The sequence below is a fragment of the Salvelinus fontinalis genome, unplaced genomic scaffold (assembly GCF_029448725.1).
Source record: "Salvelinus fontinalis isolate EN_2023a unplaced genomic scaffold, ASM2944872v1 scaffold_0282, whole genome shotgun sequence".
NCBI classification, from domain to species: Eukaryota; Metazoa; Chordata; class Actinopteri; order Salmoniformes; family Salmonidae; genus Salvelinus; species Salvelinus fontinalis.
Window position 1 is genome coordinate 116309 of NW_026600491.1, and position 19832 is coordinate 136140.

A 19832-nucleotide genomic window follows, 5' to 3' on the forward strand; every position below is an offset into this window, starting at 1 on the left:
TTATTTGATAAAAATTATGAATTTAAGCTTTACTACTTCTTGGCGATACATTGCAGTGACAATTAATAAAGAGTCTTTCTCAAACCAATAATTGGTTTCAGTGTCATTGTCTAGAAGTCACAGACAATAAGGCAATGTCAAATATTCAGCACCTTCATACTTCACACTAAATCCAGCCACTTTATACTTGGATCATGTCATAGAAAATCCTACTTCAGTGAACCTATGGGCCCTATCACTTCTAGTGGAAAACCTGGAACTGTAGGCTACATGAGGGTCAAACCCTGCATCTTGGGGGAAGAGGGAAGGGGAAAGGGGAAGGGTACAGTTGCAGTGGGGTGGAATGTTTTCTTAGTTGTGGATGGAGTGTCCTATATAGCAGAGCTGGGTCTGCAGCTGCTGTCCAGGCAAAAGCCATGCACCCTGCTGGGACGCTGTCTGCCACTGTTACAGTATATTACATAGGAATGTTACATTGCACTGTACTGTATCGTTGAATGACCAGACTAGCCCACTTGTCCCTGCTGTCCCCATTCTGTCAGGTATAAAATTACTTTAACCGCTTACACTTGTGGGAATTGGCCTATATGGATAGGGCTAAATTGAAATGTCCCTTACAGAAGAAATATGGAAAGCGGTTTTTGTTATTCACTATGGATAATGTTTTAACAAGATGATTCAATTCAATCAAAAATATTTGTAATTTTTGTTTGTGTATAAAGTATTTGGCAACATAAATTTAAAAAAAAATCACTATCATTTCAATGGTCTTGTTATCATTGCAAAAGTAACATATTATATCCTTCATGTCAAAAACATGGGTAGTGTTCAAAACGGTAAATAAGTATTCAGCAAGATTTCCCCAAAAATCTATCACAGATTTACATTCGTAGAACAAGTGAGTAAGATTTTCACCTTTTTCGCAGAAAACGCAGATATCATCAGTAGATGTAGAAACGGGCTCATTCAGAACAACGCAGGGTATGACTCCATGTCATCTAGTAACTGTACAGCTAACAGGTTCATTGTGTTCAGAACAACCCAGGGTATGACTCCATGTCATCTAGTAACTGTACAGCTAACAGGTTCATTGTGTTGAGAACAACCCAGGGTATGACTCCATGTCATCTAGTAACTGTACAGCTAACAGGTTCATTGTGTTGAGAACAACCCAGGGTATGACTCCATGTCATCTAGTAACTGTACAGCTAACAGGTTCATTGTGTTGAGAACAACCCAGGGTATGACTCCATGTCATCTTGTAACTGTACAGCTAACAGGTTCCTTGTGTTGAGAACAACCCAGGGTATGACACCATGTCATCTAGTAACTGTACAGCTAACAGGTTCATTGTGTTCAGAAAAACCCAGGGTATGACACCATGTCATCTAGTAACTGTACAGCTAACAGGTTCATTCTGTTCAGAACAACCCAGGGTATGACTCCATGTCATCTTGTAACTGTACAGCTAACAGGTTCATTGTGTTCAGAACAACCCAGGGTATGACTCCATGTCATCTAGTAACTGTACAGCTAACAGGTTCATTCTGTTCAGAACCACCCAGGGTATGACTCCATGTCATCTAGTAACTGTACAGCTAACAGGTTCATTCTGTTGAGAACAACCCAGGGTATGACTCCATGTCATCTAGTAACTGTACAGCTAACAGGTTCATTGTGTTGAGAACAACCCAGGGTATGACTCCATGTCATCTAGTAACTGTACAGCTAACAGGTTCATTCTGTTCAGAACAACTCAGGGTATGACTCCATGTCATCTAGTAACTGTACAGCTAACAGGTCCATTGTGTTCAGAACAACCCAGGGTATGACTCCATGTCATCTTGTAACTGTACAGCTAACAGGTTCATTCTGTTCAGAACAACCCAGGGTATGACTCCATGTCATCTAGTAACTGTACAGCTAACAGGTTCATTCTGTTCAGAACAACCCAGGGTATGACTCCATGTCATCTTGTAACTGTACAGCTAACAGGTTCATTGTGTTCAGAACAACCCAGGGTATGACTCCATGTCATCTAGTAACTGTACAGCTAACAGGTTCATTCTGTTCAGAACAACCCAGGGTATGACTCCATGTCATCTTGTAACTGTACAGCTAACAGGTTCATTGTGTTCAGAACAACCCAGGGTATGACTCCAAGTCATCTAGTAACTGTACAGCTAACAGGTTCATTGTGTTGAGAACATCCCAGGGTATGACTCCATGTCATCTTGTAACTGTACATCAAACATAGTGATCATAAACGTTAACACTGTATATGACATGAGTTTTATGATATGGAAATGTGAAGTGTGCATTTGGACTAACTGGTGTTTGGCTTGTATGACATCAAAGCGGTATATTTATTATAATCCTGATCACCTCGTCTTTCAAAATACATAGCGTCCTCTTTATTTACAGCATTTCCCTCACTCAGACAACAAAAGATGTTGCACAATTTTTGTTGTTGTTGCGTGCGGTGTTCAAATTCAGAACCGTTGTCAGTCAAAACCAATACTGAACTGTGAAGTGGAGACCTTGAACTCTGACGTCATGTATAGCATGTTACTGTACAGCCACTGCGTCCAATTTAAACCTTTATCAGTGTCCAAATTTGCTATTTTTGAACCCGTAATGGGTACACTCCTTCAAATTAGTGGATTTGGCTATTTCAGACACCCGTTGCAGACAGGTGTATAAAATTGAGCACACAGTCATGCAATATTCATAAACACACATTGGCAGTAGAATGGCCTTACTGAATAGCTCAATGACTTTCAATGTGACACCATCATAGGACACCACCTTTCCAGTCAGTTCGTCAAATTTCAGCCTTGCTAGAGATTCCCCTGTCAACTGTAAGTGCTGTTATTGTGAAGTGGAAACTTCTAGGAGCAACAACGGCTCAACCGCGAGGTGGCAGGCCACACAAGCTCACAGAACGTGACTGCCGAGTGCAGAAGCGCGTGAAAATCATCTGTCCTCGGTTTCAACACTCACTACCGAGTTCCAAACTGACTCTGGAAGCATCGTCAGCACAAAAACTGTTTGTCTGGAGCTTCATGAAATGGGTTTCCATAGAAGAGCATCCGCACACAACCCTAAGATCACCATGCGCAATGCCAAACGTGGGTTGGAGTGGTGTAAAGTTCGCTGCCATTGGACTCTGGAGCAGTGGAAACGCGTTCTCTGAAGTGATGAATCACGCTTCACCATCTGACAGTCCGACGGACGGGTTTGGCGGATGCCAGGAGAATGCTACCTGCCCCAATGCATAGTGCCAACTGTAAAGTTTGGTGGATGAGGAATAATGGTTCCAGATGAGGAATAAGTTCCAGTGAAGGGAAATCTTAATGCTACAGAATACAATGACATTATAGACCATTTTGTGCTTCCAACTTTGTGGCAACAGTTTGGGGAAATCCCTTTCCTGTTTCAGCATGACAATGGCCCCTTTCGCAAACAGATGTCCATACAGAAATGGTTTGTCGAGATCGGTGTGAAAGAACTTGACTGGGCTGCACAGAGCCCTGATCTCAATCCCATCAACCACCTTTGGAACGCCGACTGTGAGCCAGGCTTAATCGCCCAACATCAATGGCTGACCTCACTAATGCTCTTGTGGCTGAATGGAAGCAAGTCCCTGCAGCAATGTTCCAACATCTAGTGGAAAGCCTTCCTAGAAGAGTGGAGGCTGTTATAGCAGCAAATAGGGGACGCAGTCCATATTAATGCCCATGATTTTGGAATGAGATGTTTGAACGAGCAGGTGTCCACATACCTTTGGTCATGTAGTGTATGTTTAGAAGGTCCCATTTACCAGATTCTGAACATGGAGAAGTTCTAGTGGCCACCTTCTTTCCCTGATCACCTCTGACAAGCCCCCCTCCACATCCTCTGAATAGCACCCAGAAAGAGGGTCCACCATAACCCCTTTCTCTTTGCTTTCACCCTTTGACGCTAGCATCCGAATCACCCGGCCCGCCTGTAAAAATACACAGCATATAAATAGGGGATACCAAGAAGGATCCTAATACACTTGGATCCGGTTCAGTTCAGGGAGAGGATGGGAGGAGGAGGGTAGTATTCTGCCTCCTTTAGCTGGTTGGCGCGAGGCCCCAATGACTGTGGTCAGGTTTGAAGGGTATGAGCCTGCATTCCAGTGCCTCTCCTGCCGTCACGAACACGCCACAAGGCCCAACGCAGCATTTCAGCTCTTAATGGTGGATTAAGATGTAAAAACCACCCGATTGGTCCGCTGGCTGTTGGGACTGGTGTTATCACCTGGCGTTATCACTAGGCAGAACAGGACAGAAGCCCTGGAGACAAGCTTCATATAGCACCTGGAACAGGCCCAAAAACTAGGCACTAGATGGGTGGTACTATAACTACATTACCTAAGACTTTAAAAAGTATGTATGATCACGAGTCATTTATAGTCATAAGTAAGCATTAATGCACAAGACTGTGCATTGTCAGGGATTAACTGTACACCTCCAGCGCAAAGCACACGGGCCGAAGGAGTTTAGATGGAGTGCTAGATAGTCTACAAACACAATGTCATGGTCGATCCATGTTCCAAGGCTATATACAAGGTCTAATTCGCGGTGATAATGAGCTAGCTATTGAACGCCAGTCCAGCTAAAAGAGCCCTGCTAGAGACTTGAGGGAGTGCTGCACTGCAGTCCCAGGAATGTGTGGCACAGTGTCAGGGAATTCCTGTCTTTTAACGCTGTCACTTTGAAGCGAACGCATTTGCACCTGTAGCCCGTGTTTCCGCTTACCATAACATGACCATCTGGACCGGAGGCGGGATGCTGGACAGTTGGCCGGTGAGCAAGAAGAAGTTACATGTTTGAGACTAGGGGCACCTTGTTACAATGACAGACATTTTAAAAAGGTTTCTTGAAATGTTTTTTTCCCCTTGAAAAATCTGAGAGAAGGAAGTGCTGTCTCCACACTTTAAGAAAAACCACAACTAGATGCTGTAGATGTTTCGGATAGATTTATTCAAATGTACAAACAAGAGAAACAGGTGTTCTAGACAGAGCATTATTTATGGAAACCTTTCATTTGATTTGTGTCAAGATTTCAGACTTGATGCATGAAAAAAAAGGAGGTATATTTTGACACACTACATTGGGATGTTTGTGAATGAGTGTGTAGAAAGAGAACTATCCTGTAAAGGAAACAGTTTGTAGTTCTCGCCCGTATCCCACCTCTCCCAGCTGTTTCTTTCTGTCATAGCAAAGCTATATCACAGTATCACTTTCATTTCCCCTAGATCATGAACCAACACTGCTATCTTCTTGGCTTGGACTGTATCTAGCCCTGGCCTCCCTTTCCTCTCCTTTTATTTGTTGTGTTTTACTACGCGTAAATTATAGCATATCTGCTATTATTAGCATCATCCAGAGCAATCCACCCATAAGCCTTTTAGGATGTCGTCTTGGATGGAGATGCAGTGGATTGGCTCAATAGCCTGGTTTTAATTCATGAGGGTATTAACAGGTGGCCTCGCAATAGCAGGGTCCAGTTCACTGTATGTGGGGACCAGGGCTGCATTTAGCAGGGCACAACATTGTGAAACGTTCAGAAATATATTTTGCAGAACAGACATGCCTCTGTGAGATGCGGAATCAGGAATCACGTCAGCTCTAATCATGACATTTCTATCTGCAACGTTTCCACAACGTTTGGCTCCTGAACGAGGCCCATCTGACACGAGGGGAAGTTGAAGAACATGAATAAAACACACGTATCACGCGAAGAAGAATAACAGACACATAATAACAGACACATTGTGACACATTCACTACATTTATCTAGCTACTGAAATCAAAACAAACAAAAAAGATGTAATCAAATCCATGTAAATAAAATGTACAGAACATGACGTTGGAAGTATTGCCGTTTTTTCAAAAAGACAAATGAATTGACAATATAGCTCGAGGGGGAATGTGAAAAATCAGCATAAAGATTTGAAACTGATCTCCCCAAAAATGTATCTTGGAAACAGAGATGTTAACAATTTTAAGTTCATACATGACCTCATGTCTCGTATGACTTCATATGAGTTTTTGTAAATAAATTATGCAGCTTTCTAGAATGCCCTTCAAGCCAATCAGAAATCAGTATTCAACAATGCCATGGTATAAATCCTAAGTAAATCAGAATAACAACATGAACACATTCTGACACTGCTACTCTTCCCTAAAGACATACTTCCTATCTATACTATATACACACACAAGAGACATGGACCCTGTGACGCAGGGCATATGTTTAGAATTTAAATGAATGAATCAAAATTAGGCTTATTAACTCCGAAGGCCTTGATAACAAAAATACAATATAATAAAAGTACCAGAATATAAACATAGCATTTGTGAAATTTTACTTAGCATTTCCATAGGTTATCCTGAGATATAAAAGACAACAATAGTTACATTGTTTATAGACAGAGAAAACATCAACTTAATCAACTAGCCTATATAATATGAATTGAAAGAAATACTTTGTTTTCAGGCGTTTCCGATGAATTTACCTTCTACTTCACGTTTTTTCTTCAGTCTAAAACACAAAGAAAACAACAGCATGAAGTCAGTGGGTCACTCATGATTCAAATGATTCATTTTGTTGTGCAGAACAGTTATTCATCTGAAAAGCACTTAGCTTCAACCTTTGCTAATCCTGCTTTGTAATCGATGGAGCGTCACGATGGGGAGATCAAACTGGGCTACCTTTCAGGGCCTTTTAACTTTCTCTTCAGTTTTCTCCATCTATATTTCTACCAGGCTGGATTTTCCTGGAAAGTTGTGTCCCTAGTCATCCTGTGACACCACTATCCTGGCTCTCGTCACCTGTAACCCCCTGCCATACCTTCTGCTTTGACCATGTTTTACGTGGCCTCTGACCTTTGACACCTGTGCTGAAACATCTGTTTGCGGGACAGGATACCGGACATGGGAGAAAAAAAACTCTATTGAATTGATTTATGACGACCCTTTTATGGATTCTTCGAACCGGTGTGTGCCCCCTAGGTGTGAAGACCGTGGAGTTGAGGTGGTTCAACTCCTTAAAACGCAATTGATGACTTAGACTAGATTAACTTTTAGATCGACAAAAAGCTGGGTAGTACAGATTTCATACATACAACTCCTACATACCCAAATAAGAATTGAAGGCAGCTAACAGGTGTTCATTGGATATGGATGGAGTGCAGTCTATAGTACATGACCGAATCAATGAAAACCAACCATGCTGTGTAAGTGTCTCATCCTCACAGCTCTTATATCCTGCCGTTGCACTTTCAAATGTGACCCTCGGTAATCTGAAATGCATGCAATAAAAAGGAGACCAGGTAACAGAGAACAGCTTATGTGATTACTAAGGGTCTGATTGCATATTGCAGGACAGGTGAGCTCTCGCACAGCTCTGTAAAGTGGCTGGGCTAAACTGAGCTGAAGTTGAGCCATATAGGAACAGACAGGGATCTGTGTGGAGAGAACCCCCAGTTAGGCAGTTACTATAGTGAAGGAGAAACCTAGTCACTGAAAGGCTTGACATTCCACTGGGGATTTAGTGACTCTGGGGAAAATGCTACTAAGGCTAACCTGAGTCCAGCGAGCGACGACCACCTCCTCAATCTGGTCTCTGAACAAAGGCTCAAATGCTGGGTTACAAAAGTAGTGATTACAATTGATTAGATTGCTCACATTGTAGTAAGGCCTAGGAGTCAAGTGTTTGAACTGTAGAGGAGGTAAGTTTCCACCTATCATTTTGTTAATGGATAGTAATAGAGCAAAACCTCAACCGGTTTTCAGTCTCATTACCTACAACCTGCATTAACCTGTTTACTACCTTCACCTTTACCCCCCTCTAAAAACGACAGGTGGAAACTAAGTGAAATCCAAAATCCTTTGTCTTAATAAACTGACTATATACCTGTTTTATCATTGCTTTATGACATCACAGAGGGAAAGTTTCAAACGTTACAATTTATCACCGCTCTTTCCCTCGCCCCTGGGCTTTTACAGCGTGCAGTAAAGCAGATCTGGCCTTTTGGAAACGTCCACTCATCATCACAACGGTTTCCTCTAAACTACCTGTTCCATGCAGTCAATATTCCTACATTGCATGGTAGAATACAATACAATACAACTGTAATTGTCCATTTTGTCAGAAGACGTTTCCATAAAGATGTTTTTGGAAACACTTTGAATGAAAGAGCAATGCATGTGTCTAAGCTAATGACCTACCTATTAGTATGGGCATGTAAAAACAGCAAAACAACCAATGAGAGAAAATAACTAGGGAAGCAAAAACCTGTTTGATCTGACAGATGAACAACTGAAAGGTTAAGTGCTGAAAAGTTTAATAGCTAATCGTAATAGCTTTTAGGTCAAAGCAATGCAGCGATTTACTTCATATTTAGTATGCAGTTGTTAATATCAATGTGAAAGCTTGTTGAGGAAGAACACAACCACAAGTTCATTTAAAGGTACAGTGTTTCTTCTAATAGGTTTGTGTGCAATATAAACATAATGCATTACATTTACAACAACAAAAGACAAATTCATCATAGTCATGAATATGCACAGCCCTGCGTCAACTTGTATTACTTTTTCTCAACTAGTAACATTTCACTATCAAACATCTGGTAAAACATCTCCATTTTAAAACCACCATACACACACATTAAAATGTAGCAATAGTGGCCGCAGTGTAACATATCTAAAGCGTTAATTTAAAGTAAACTGTTCTCACACCTGGAGAGTGGGGAGAAGAGTCCCCCAACTGCGATAACTAACACACTGAAAGACACAGGCATATTAAGCCGTGGTGTGACTCGTCAGTCTGGACCTGAGGAAGGAATGTTGGAGGTTGGAGCGGATGCCTGAGGCGATACCAGCAGGTGAATGTCCATCTTTCACCAAGTCTCTGATCACAGTAGGCCCAGAGGGCCGGAGAGTAGGCCGGAGAGTAGGTTAGACCCAGGAGGAGTGGACAGGAATGCCAAAACAACCAATTATGTTGGATGGTGACACCGGTAGAAAATACACCAAGAGGAGGATGGTGACAGGTCTATCCCTCACATACTATTGAAGTCACAGACAGTAACACATTATGGGGATGGACATAAAGCTGTTATGGCTGCTGCTCCTTCCAAACAGTGTGCCTCCAGGACAGAATCTGATCACATGGGGACTGTTAATGAGATCAGAACGATGACTGGTTTGGTACTATGACATCAGTCCACCCAGAGATAGTAAGATAGTTGGAAAGACCATGCTCTCTCTTGACTGATGTAGAGATTTGGTTATGGCTCATGAGAATAGAAATACCTTGTCAGGAACTAAGACTAAATCCATCCACAGTACTTATTGCTTTGTACATAGAAAGGTGACAGTATTTGTGAATGAGTGTGGAGAAGGCATCACCAGGGCCCAGTTATCTATCTAGATTTTGCCTATCGGATAGGATTAGATGCATAGAAATAGAATGAATAGAACAGAGTAATTATTGACTTGAATTAGGACACCCGTTATATTAATTTAAATCGTATCCGATTGCCAAAATCCGGCTAGATAACTTTTGAAAAACTGAGCCCAGGGGCTCTAGAGGAGCTGAAAGGATTGGCCACTTCCCTAATCCGGCATTTGGCGGGCGGACTCAATCCCCGGAGATTATCTGGATAATCCTGCCCCAGGGGAATTCTGTTCAGTAAACAAAGCCTGACGTTAGTTCTGCTGACTACTAGAGACGTTCAACTAACTGCACCTCCCAACTCCCCACAAGTGATTTTCTGAACTCTTAGTAGGTACTCAAAGCACTGACCGTTTGTAAAACAACTGGAAGTGACAGATGGTGTTGATCAGAGGAACTGTAAGGGTTTTATCCAATGACTGGATCATTGTCCTTCATTGTTAGTCTAGGATACCAAATTTCAACGTCAGAGTATAGGTACAGATGTAGGATCTTAATTTGATCACCCTGTTGAAGGAGAACTTTCCTGCAATGCAGGACATTTAAAACTCGTGGACTATTTGAGGTTCAAAAAGGTTTAGTAATTCCACAATGAAATTTCAGACTTGATTTTCCCTTACGAAATATGAATTTACCCCTACAAAAATGTAGATGAATTATAATCCACATTTCCTGTTGCAAACTGTCTCAAATTAAGATCCTACATCTGCAATAGACTGCCCTTTGGCCTGGTCTCCCTTGTAAAGCTCAAAGGAACATCCGGATGCAATAATAGAATAGAATATCTCTAGGAATAGTGTCTGGGTGGGCATCACATCATAGCATACTACCAGATCACACACACACGATGTCAAAGGCTGCTGCTAGCCTCAATGAAGATAGGTGCTATTCAGAAAACCCTGTGTCGAACAACGGGCCCCTATTTAGAGAGCTATGGAACCTGGGTGACCGCTGACAAGCTAAGCTACCAAGGTGTAAATACCATTTCCATGTAGCATATCAAACTTATAGCCATATTATTTTATTGCCATTGCCTTTCTATTGTCTGCTTTCCTTTGTTGACAGACCGGTCTTATTATTATTATTATTTAGCTCCTAAAGCGAAGTCAATAATGGTGTGTGTCTTACAGCACTTGGCAACCAGCGGTCTGCTAGCATGGCGGGAATACAAGAGAGAGAAGGGAAAATGTGACAGCTACGGTGGAACTCTTGGGAAGAGTCTAAAATATAAACACTCAAAAAAGGTCAGAGGTCACCGTCCTCTGACATCCATCAAAGATGGGTTAGGTAGAGGGGATGGTGAACAGTGAAATTGTAAAAGTGAGCTCTTAAGAATGCTCTTCCTTTACCTGGCTGTGAACAAGGGAGTTCTATCAGAGTGTGTGTGTGTGTGTGTGTGTGTGTGTGTGTGTGTGTGTGTGTGTGTGTGTGTGTGTGTGTGTGTGTGTGTGTGTGTGTGTGTGTGTGTGTGTGTGTGTGTGTGTGGCATCTGTATGTTTATAGGTGCAATATGCAGAAATCGCTCTGCCATTTCCTGGTTGCTAAAATTCAAATAGTTTACCTAATTTTAGTTTATGTGACCAAATAAGCAATGTATAGTGTAGAGAATCATTGTACCATCTAAACCGCTGTGAAATATATTAAAAAAATACCAAAAAATATGTTGCTGTTTGAAGCTGGTGTATGAAACAGAAAGTAAAATTCGCAACAACGAAAGGTAAGAACGGGAAGCATAGAAATAATGCACCTAGAACATATCTACCACTTCTTAGAGTTGAGAATGACAAATTTCTATGTGAATTTGGTCGGGTCCCCCAAACAGTTACATATTGCAGCTTTAAGTGTGTGCAGGTCTAGATGTTCCTTGAGGACAATTCCCTCTAGCTCAACCTCTGCATGGACATGTCTCAGTGACCACTAAAGAATGTGGGTGTGTCTCCTAGGACACAGGGAGTACATCACTCTCCTCCTTGTGGTCAGCGTATACCCTTTAATTAGGTTGCGCTGACCTCTGACCTTTTCACTTAGCTCCCACCACAAAGGGTCACTGAAGGTCAAGGAACCCAAGCAGGAAGTTGGACCGACCCCACCTGGCGGTTTTGTGATGTGGAGACAAGTTCAGGAAGTGAACACGTGAGATGTGTGTGTGGTATTATACAAACAAGATCTGACTGATCTCTGGACCAGATAGCAGTGGTAAACGCACTGCCGATATGACTAATGGGTTGGGGCATGGTTTCAGGTCACATAAAGGAGAGATACTTCCTTTCATAAAGAGAGGCACAGTATAGTGTGTAAAAATATCACAGACCAGGGCTAGCAATAGATACTCAAATCAATGTCTCAATTATACTCCCTTGTATTCTACAGAAAGCTAATGAACAAGGCTAATCAGCTTACAACGCAACAAGAGTTTGATAGCAACGGAAGGCTATATTTTAGACGACTATATGAGTATGGTGTAAGTATATGATGATAAAACAGCTAAACTATTATTCAAACACAGGGAGTGATAGAGAGAGAGAGAGAGCGAGAGAGAGAGCGAGAAAGAGAGAGAAAGAGAGAGAGAAAGAAAGAGAGAAAGAGAGAGAGCGAGAAAGAGACAGTGGTCGGAGGAGGTTGGAGTTCCTTATTGGTTATAGATAGCTCTCAAGCATCTGTTTGACTTGACCCCATTTGTCAAGGTTTCAGCTTCTTCTACAAAGGCAAGCCATGACCACATAATGGGGCTTGCTTTCAAAACAACCTGCCTCTAAATTGTTTGGAAAGCCATGTCCTCTAGCACAGGCTACGAATGAAGGTTGACACGGTGTTAACATTGAGATCCATAATAGTCAATGAGCCAAACGGTATCTAAACTAGCTAAGGGGTTATCTGAAGTTTGTCTTTGATTGACTTGTATACGTAGGTTTGTTATAGCAAACAACTGCCACTAAATCAACTGGCTGAACTAGCAAATGTCTTTTTCACTCAGTTATGGGATTTTTCACAAGATGAATTTGACACCCAGGTTGCTCTGACCTCTGCTACAGAAAGTGATAGTGTTTCAATAGCGAAAAGCTATCTAGCTACATTAGCTACATTCCACCCACACCAGCAGCTGTGTAAAGTACTGTGAGGCAGGGCTGCATCTTAACGTTTAAATATAGTAATGGTTAAATATACTAATGGTTTCGCTGAGTGTTGGTAAAAAAAAATCGAATAAAAAAAAAAAGAAAACAGGAAAAGGGCAAAGGGCTACGACCAGGTCATGACAGATGCAAAGCTAACAGGAAGCCTTGGGTGTCTGTTTATAATAGATTAATTAGCACCTGTAAGTGGCCCTCTTGTAAATTGACCCTCTTGCATTCTAAACACATTTAGATTGTCCGAAACATGCCTGACCGCTAAAGCCAAAGGAAAAGACAGCTGGGTTGCAGTTGTGGGAAGTGTTTCTGTGTCACGATCGTGTGGAGGATTGACGGACCAAAACGCAGCAGTAGGAAAATAAGCCATATTCCTTTTAATGAATACGAGGGCAAAAACGAAACAAAAACACTTACACACTAACAAAACAAGAAAACGATCGTGAAGCTATGAACGAAGTGCACATACATGCTACAAACGTATAACATAGACAATTACCCACATCACATGAAAGCCTATGGCTACCCTAAATATGGCTCCCAATCAGAGACAACAGAAATCAGCTGTCTCTAATTGGGAACTCATTCAGGCAACCATAGACTCTCCTAGACAACTAAACCAACATAGACAACGCTAGACACATGCACTCAACACAAACCCATACACTATACCCAACACCCCCTTTACCATATAATCACCCAAAACCAATAAAACACATACTTTCCTCATGTCACACCCTGACCTAACTAAAATAATAAAGAAAAACAAAGAATACTAAGGCCAGGGCGTGACATTCTGTTCCTGTCTACCAACCAAAAGTGGATATACTCCCACGTGGAATATTTATTTAACCTTTATTAAACTAGGCAAGTCAGTTAAGAACAAATTCTTATTTACAATGATGGCCTACCAAAAGGCAAAGGTCCTTCTGCGGGGACAAGGGCTGGAATTAAACATTAAAAATAAATCTAGGACAAAACCCACATCACGGCAAGAGAGAAAACACAGCACTATATAAAGAGAGACCTAAGACAACAACACAGCATGGTAGCAACACAACAACATGGTGGCAACACAACATGGAAGCAGCACAAAACATGGTGCAAACATTATTGGCACAGTCAACAGCACAAAGGCTAAGAAGGTAGAGACAACAATACATCACACAAAGCAGCCACAACTGTCAGTAAAATTTACTTGAACTCTGTGAAGCATTTATTTGGGCTGAAATTTCTGAGGCTGGTAACGAATGAACTTATCCTCTGCAGCAGAGGTATCTCTGGGTCTTCCTTTCCTGCGGCGGTCCTCATGAGAGCCCGTTTCATCATAGTACTTGATGTTTTTTGCGACTGCACATGAAGAAACTTCCAAAGTTCTTGAAATGTTCCGGATTGACTGACCTTCATGTCTTAAAGTAACGGACTGTTGTTTCTCTTTGCTTATTTGAGCGGCTCTTGCCATAATATGGACTTGGTCTTTTACCAAATAGGGCTATATCTGTATACCAGCCCTACCTTGTCACAACACTATATCTGTATACACCCCTACCTTGTCACAACACTATATCTGTATACCACCCCTACCTTGTCACAACACTATATCTGTATACCACCCCTACCTTGTCACAACACTATATCTGTATACCACCCCTACCTTGTCACAACACTATATCTGTATACCACCCCTACCTTGTCACAACACTATATCTGTATACCACCCCTACCTTGTCACAACACTATATCTGTATACCAGCCCTACCTTGTCACAACACTATATCTGTATACCACCCCTACCTTGTCACAACACTATATCTGTATACCAGCCCTACCTTGTCACAACACTATATCTGTATACCACCCCTACCTTGTCACAACACTATATCTGTATACCAGCCCTACCTTGTCACAACACTATATCTGTATACCACCCCTACCTTGTCACAACACTATATCTGTATACCAGCCCTACCTTGTCACAACACTACATCTGTATACCCCCCCTACCTTGTCACAACACTATATCTGTATACCACCCCTACCTTGTCACAACACTATATCTGTATACACCCCTACCTTGTCACAACACTATATCTGTATACCACCCCTACCTTGTCACAACACTATATCTGTATACCACCCCTACCTTGTCACAACACTATATCTGTATACCAGCCCTACCTTGTCACAACACTACATCTGTATACCCCCCCTACCTTGTCACAACACTATATCTGTATACCACCCCTACCTTGTCACAACACTATATCTGTATACACCCCTACCTTGTCACAACACTATATCTGTATACCAGCCCTACCTTGTCACAACACTATACCTGTATACCACCCCTACCTTGTCACAACACTATATCTGTATACCACCCCTACCTTGTCACAACACTATATCTGTATACCACCCCTACCTTGTCACAACACTATATCTGTATACCACCCCTACCTTGTCACAACACTATATCTGTATACCACCCCTACCTTGTCACAACACTATATCTGTATACCACCCCTACCTTGTCACAACACTATATCTGTATACCACCCCTACCTTGTCACAACACTATATCTGTATACCAGCCCTACCTTGTCACAACACTATATCTGTATACCACCCCTACCTTGTCACAACACTATATCTGTATACCAGCCCTACCTTGTCACAACACTATATCTGTATACCACCCCTACCTTGTCACAACACTATATCTGTATACCAGCCCTACCTTGTCACAACACTATATCTGTATACCACCCCTACCTTGTCACAACACTATATCTGTATACCAGCCCTACCTTGTCACAACACTACATCTGTATACCCCCCCTACCTTGTCACAACACTATATCTGTATACCACCCCTACCTTGTCACAACACTATATCTGTATACCACCCCTACCTTGTCACAACACTATATCTGTATACCACCCCTACCTTGTCACAACACTATATCTGTATACCAGCCCTACCTTGTCACAACACTACATCTGTATACCCCCCCTACCTTGTCACAACACTATATCTGTATACCACCCCTACCTTGTCACAACACTATATCTGTATACACCCCTACCTTGTCACAACACTATATCTGTATACCACCCCTACCTTGTCACAACACTATACCTGTATACCACCCCTACCTTGTCACAACACTATACCTGTATACCACCCCTACCTTGTCACAACCCTATACCTGTATACCAAAGAGTCAAGTCAAACAAGTTAATCAACGTTTATAATCCAACCTTAGGTAACCTAATACGAAAATAAACAATACAATTTAAGATGGAGAATCGTTATTGTCTTTACCGGAGAAAAATACCAAAGAACTCGCTCTCATTCACACGCTTGGAAACACTACAGCCAAAATGGGAGCCACCTAGAAAAACTACAATTTCTGGCTCATTTTTCAAAAAACCAGCCTGAAACTATTTCTAAAGACTGTTGACATCTAGTGGAAGCCATAGGAACTGCAATTGGGCATGATTTTGCCCTATTATAAAAGTGCCAGCCATTGAAATCAGTGGTAGGATGAATTTATTTTTGGGGGGATGGTTTGTCCCATTTCAGTTCTGTTATACTCACAGACATTATTTTAACAGTTTTTGGATAGAAAACACTCTTATAAAGGTAACGTTTGGGATTCATTGTCACGATCGTCATTGGAAGAAGTGGACCAAAGCGCAGCGTGGTACGTGTTCATTCTATTTATTTATTAACTGAACACCGACAACAACAAAACAAAAATACGAACGTGACGTTCTGCAGGGCAAAATAACAACCAGTGCAAAATTAAGAACCCACAAATGAAAGAACGAAAAAGGACAACTTATATATGATCCCCAATCAGAGACAACAATAGACAGCTGCCTCTGATTGGGAACCACACCAACATAGAAATAACGAAACTAGAATGCCCACCCTAGTCACACCCTGGCATAACCAAAATAGAGAATAAAAACCTCTCTATGGACAGGGCGTGACATTCATTTTGTGTGCATTTTGAAGGAGGGAAAACGAGTGGATTATTGACTGAAGCACGCCAGCTAAACTGAGTTTATATGGCTATAAAAAAGGAGTTTATCAAACAAAAGGACCATTTCTAATGTAACTGGGACCTTTTTGAGTGCCAACAGAAGAAGATCTTCAAAGGTAAGGCCTATATTATATCGCTATTTCTGACTTTCGTGTCGCAACTCCCTGGTTGAAAATGATTTGTTATGCATTTGTCTGCTGGGCGCTGTCCTCAGATAATCTCATGGTTTGCTTTCGCCGTAAAGCCTTTTTGAAATCTGACACGGCAGCTGGATTATTAACAACAAGTTAAGCTTAATTTTCATGTATTGCACTTGTGATTTCATGAAAGTTTAATATTTATAGTAATTTAATTTGAATTTGGCGCTCTACAATTTCACCGGATGTTGGCCAGGTGGGACGGTAGCGTTCCACTGATCCGCAAGTTAAGAAGAAATTCCACAAATTAACAAAGCACACCTGTTAATTGAAATGCATTCCAGGTGACTACCTCATGAAGCTGGTTGAGAGAATGCCAAGAGTGTGCAAAGCTGTCATCAAGGCAAATGGTGGCTACTTTGAAGAATCTCAAATATAAAATACATTTTGATTTGTTTAACACTTTTTTGGTTACTACATGATTCCATATGTGTTATTTCATAGTTTTGATGTCTTCACTATTATTCTACAATGTAGAAAATAGTAAAAATTAAGAAAAACCCTTGAATGAGTAGGTGTGTCTGGTCCTGTAGATGTCAATAGATCCACAGCTAGACCTATCCTGTTACAATCCGGCCTGGATCAGCTCTACAAATAGAGGCAAACAAACAAGGTGTGAGGATTTACAGAGAAATCAACCATCTGTGATGGATGTAGCACAGCAACGTCAAACAGTGGAGGCTGCTGAGGGCAGGACGGCTCAAAAATAATGGCTGGAATGGAGTCAATGGAATCGAACGCGTGGTTTCCATGTGGTTTATACTATTCCAATGACTCCATTCCTGCCATTACTATGAGCCGTCCTCCCCTCAGCAGCCTCCAGTGACTTCAACGTAAGAGGGGACCTAGGCCTCTCTCTGTGTCTGTGTCTGTGTCTGTGTCTGTGTGTGTGTGTGTGTGTGTGTGTGTGTGTGTGTGTGTGTGTGTGTGTGTGTGTGTGTGTGTGTGTGTGGAGCCCAGCCAGCATAGAGCGTGTCTGGAGGCCTTTAACTCTTTATCTGAGCATCAAAGGGAACCTTTACTCTGCATCTCTCAACACACTGGCTGAGTAGAAACACGGAGACAGGGAGGCAATTCAAGACCTTCTGTGTAGCGCTGGTTTAAATAAGTAGAGCACAAGGGATTAAAGAATGGGTGTACAAAATGTTGAGGGTAATGGCTTTACAAAATGAGATGTGGGGTGTCGTTTGACAGTGTTGTGTGATAAACAATGACTATGAAGATGCTCATTATGTGGTCTTTCAGTCAGTAATGGAATTTAGGGATTACAAGTTGACATCAGGTCAGGAATTCATGTCAAACAAGATGCATACATTTCATGATCAAAGAAATGTCTTTTGACAGAACAAGAGTGGCTAACAGTAACATCCAGAGCCTGTATATAACAGTATCACATTAAAAAGCTAGACGCCAGAGACGCCATTTTGTCATAGGGCATTTGGGACCCTCAGACAGTTAAGTACCATCAACACTGAAACCTGACTCCACGCTCTCCACCTTCAAACTTCGGTCACAGGCAGCAGTCAGTCACCAACACCAACGTGTGTGTTTTAATCTCATTCAAACACAATAAGTGTTTAATCTCATGGCTATATACTGTAATAACTAGGTAATTGTCAGGGTAGAGGACTACTCATGCTATGTGAGCCACACAATACGACCTAATACTAATCTAATATAACATTGTGAATGTCAGTCTGTAGATACATGCAGCTGTTGTCATATTACACAACCTGAGCTGGTCTATTGTTGAAGGATTCTCAGTGTGGAGCCCTGCACAATGTCTAACTCAGTTGGTGAGCCAGGGCTGAGAGTACACTGCTTATGTAATGGTTTGGGGAATCAAGCCTGTCTGATGAGTAGCTGCCTGAGGCCTGAAGACTTGTGTTAGCTCCCCAAGCGAATGCTTAGGCTTTTAGCTTAGAGGGCTAACATTGTTGTGTTGCGCAGGACACAAGAGGCAGATTTGGGATCAGCTGACACCAGCTGTTTCTGTGCTTTGTGTGTGCGTGTGTGTGTGTGTGTGTGTGTGTGTAAGGGGCCTTTCCAGCCTGCCTTTCCACTAGTCCCTCCCTGTGATAAAACATCAAGCCAGTCAGGTGACATGACAGAGTCCTGTCATCTCCATCACCACATCAAAACCCACACATGCAGGGAACGCCACCCAGCAGCACCCAGCCACTGTTATTACTGAGCCCAGGCACCCTCTCACACTGCCATAGAGCCATTGGGACGTCCAAAATGGTGGTCTCAAACCCCAAAATGGAGGTCTGGTTTCTTTTTTATTACTGGGGACAGCATTGCCACTACATAAACAAGAAACATATTTACTTTGGAGCTGATGAATGACAAATATATCTAAGCAAAGTTAGTAGATCTGTACATAAGCACATGAGATATAATCTGACCCTTGACCTCTGAGTCTCTACACAGCCTTGCCCTGTCTTTGAACCTGTGTGTCCAATCACATCGAACAAAAGCCCCTCTCGAACAATAAAATAGCCCACACTAATTACTAGCTAGGCTTGTCCACATTTTCTCCTCTCTCTCTTTCTGGACCGACGGTCTATTCCAGTCAAATGTATGATAACCCCCGTGCTGATGGCATGAAAGCAAACCCGATTGGAAAATGACACAGCCGGCCTAACCAGCTAATTACGCTGTTTCATGAGCTGTCAGGTCATGTCCATTATCTCCCCTGGATGGGGGAGACAAGAGACCTTTCAAGTTCAGGCTTTCCAGCTTGCTCATCACTACCTAAACCAGGTGGAAGGAAGAAAGGACTGGTTGTTTCTTGCTTTTCTCTTTCTTTCATTTTTATGTCTCCTTCAAGGTCGATTCAGTCTGTTTTTCTATGTATGTAAAGCACAAAATAGACAGCTTTTCTCATTGTTTATGAGCAAGGCCCAGCCTGCCTTCCAAGAAGGGCATTTTCTTCTCATGCTAAATGTGAAATCCACAACTGA

At 42.0% G+C, this 19832-nt stretch overlaps 1 protein-coding gene across 1 annotated transcript in view; it reads right to left on the reverse strand.

Moving 5' to 3' along the window:
* Positions 1-4993: 4993 nt before the first annotated feature.
* The window catches only part of LOC129845341 (uncharacterized), a 30280-nt gene continuing 15441 nt past the window's right edge, over positions 4994-19832 (reverse strand). Inside the window, exon 10 of the mRNA XM_055913230.1 lies at positions 4994-6576. The gene's annotated coding sequence lies outside the window, so the exon portion shown is untranslated. The remainder of the gene's footprint in view (positions 6577-19832) is intronic.